The sequence below is a fragment of the Lepisosteus platostomus genome, unplaced genomic scaffold (genome assembly GCF_059453375.1).
Source record: "Lepisosteus platostomus isolate fLepPlt1 unplaced genomic scaffold, fLepPlt1.hap1 Scaffold_115_H1, whole genome shotgun sequence".
Lineage (NCBI taxonomy): Eukaryota > Metazoa > Chordata > Actinopteri > Semionotiformes > Lepisosteidae > Lepisosteus > Lepisosteus platostomus.
The window spans coordinates 25,001-27,500 of NW_028291496.1; the positions used below are offsets into that span (position 1 = coordinate 25,001).

At 49.0% G+C, this 2,500-nt stretch overlaps 2 non-coding genes across 2 annotated transcripts; both read right to left on the reverse strand.

Annotated features, from left to right (window-relative positions):
- Positions 1–331: 331 nt before the first annotated feature.
- trnag-gcc (transfer RNA glycine (anticodon GCC)) lies at positions 332–402 on the reverse strand. Its single transcript has one exon. It is a non-coding gene; the product is annotated as a tRNA-Gly (tRNA).
- A 1,565-nt stretch (positions 403–1,967) lies between these two features.
- On the reverse strand, positions 1,968–2,041 carry trnai-aau (transfer RNA isoleucine (anticodon AAU)). Its single transcript has one exon. It is a non-coding gene; the product is annotated as a tRNA-Ile (tRNA).
- Between the last annotated feature and the right edge of the window lie 459 nt (positions 2,042–2,500).

Genomic DNA, 2,500 nt, shown 5'->3' on the forward strand with positions numbered 1-2,500 from the left:
CATCAATTACCAAGAGCTTTTGTCAAAGGTTTTGGTGGTCATTTTGAATGACCACAGAGCGCTGTGACCTCGGTTTTACATCTCATCCAAAAGACAGCGCCCTTTTACAACACAGCATCTCCGTCACTATACTGGGGCATTGGGACCCGCACAGACCTCAGGGCGAGCGCCCCACCGCCGGCACCATTAACACCGCTTCCAGCTGGAAGCTTTGTTTTCCCCTGTAGCTCACCCTCATCCGGGTACTGACCTGGCTCACACCTGCTTAGCTTCAGTGGGTTTTTTGAGTTGCGAGTTGCAAGGGGATGCAGCCGCTCGCTGCAAAAGCCACTGCATTGGCCGGGAATCGAACCCAAGCCTCCCGCGTGGCAGGCGAGAACTCTACCACTGAACCACCAATGCTCAGTGCCTGGGCCTTCAAAAAAGACGCTTTTTTGGTGCTCTGTGCAAAACGCGTCGACATCTGCTTCCAGCTGCAAAATGCCATTTGCGGACGCTGAAGAACTTATTTCCAAGGCAGCGGGTACAAGCGATTGGGCGTTTTAAAACCACCAGGAACAGCAAAGAGGCGCGCTTCTTTGCTTGTGCCGAAACACACCGACCGAAGGCGGACAACGTAGTCGGCAGGATTGGAACCTGTGCGGGGAGACCCCAATGGATTTCTAGTCCATCGCCTTAACCACTCAGCCACGACTACAGCAAGCCCCACTGCCGCTGCGTTCTTGCTACAATCTTACCTGGATCGCGAGGCGCCGGCGGAAGCCTATTTCAAAGTCGTTCTCCGTTTCAAAAAAACATTTCCAAAATACAAGCCTTGCAGACAGACACGCCTCAGAGGACTTAAGGGTGGCTTCATGTCGGAATGATAAAGTCTCCCCGTCCGGACATGAAAATGCCACTTTGTTACACACAAAAAAAGAATCAACAACAGAGAAATGCCCACAAGCATTTGAAAAGCCGCACCACGTCGCACTTGAAATAGCTCTTACATTAGTGGTAGACGCAGGAATCGCCTTTTTATTTACGCTCTTACCAACGCGATGGAAAGCAAAACAAAGCAAAGCAGAGCAAAACAAAACGAACAAACGAAAACCTTGCGTATAACGCCGTTACGTGCCCAAGCGGTATTGTACATCATCCTAGCACTGCACCCCGGGGCGCACGGTATATGGGAACGAGCACACGCCACGAATCGTCTTGAATCACTCCCTACAGCTGTAAGGCGCCTTGAAGCGTGCACCCCCAACATTCTTCTTTGCGCATGTGTGAAAGGTAAACTCTTGAGCAGACTCTGAACCAGCTCTAAGGAAACTAATCCGATTAGACGTTACTTTGACTCATCTTTTTACGCTCAGTGCTGGATTGCTCAAACTCCAGCTAGGGTTAGGGTTAGCATTCCCACGCTACTTAGACACTTTGTTTACGCTCAGTGCTGGATTTTGGGAACTTCAGGATGAGTGGGAATTTTCTCCTATCTGTCAATTCTGTTTTGTTTTGGAGACTCTTGGCTGCCTATGTTGTACAGTGCAGCGTGAAGGAAACATTTTCCAAAACTGTGTCAGCTCAAAAGTTGTAAGAAAACCTCTCCAGCTGCTTTAACTCTCTTCATTTTTGTCATTTAATGTGACACTCGATGTATAACTGGAGCCTCACATATGCAAATGGTGGGGCTCCAGTTCGACACCCAGTTCGACACCACTTTACAGTATATGACAAAAGCATGGCAGACTGTGCCGGACCGGCAGATAACTTCCGCTTATTTTTACCATATTAAACATTGGAAATCCTCCCACTTGTATTTGTGACACTTGATTTTGGCTCCACCTAAGACACTCCTAAATCTTCAAACACTTTTCTCTTCTCCCGCAACACTCTTGTCTGTCGGCACTATGTGGCAGCGTTGCATGACAACCCCTCTCACCACGGAAAGGAACCTAACAGCTTTGGTAAGAGAGGAGAAAAGGACCTGGCCAGTACGGGGCTCGAACCCGTGACCTTGGCGTTATTAGCACCACGCTCGAACCAACTGAGCTAACCGGCCTCACGACAGTGCTTCTCTCTGTGCTGCAAAAAATCGAACTCAGGGAATTTCTTTTGTCCTCCTTTGAATAGAAAGCCGTGTAATTCAGTGTACGGGCTTTCTCGTGCAGTTTCATGGTTCTTGTAACCCAAATCCTACACTGGCCTGAAGTGCCCCCCCATTTCACAGCATTTTTCAGCTGATTTAAAATGTACCTAAAGGAGAAGCATTATTGAAGACCATCAATTACCAAGAGCTTTTGTCAAAGGTTTTGGTGGTCATTTTGAATGACCACAGAGCGCTGTGACCTCGGTTTTACATCTCATCCAAAAGACAGCGCCCTTTTACAACACAGCATCTCCGTCACTATACTGGGGCATTGGGACCCGCACAGACCTCAGGGTGAGCGCCCCACCGCCGGCACCATTAACACCGCTTCCAGCTGGAAGCTTTGTTTTCCCCTGTAGCTCACCCTCATCC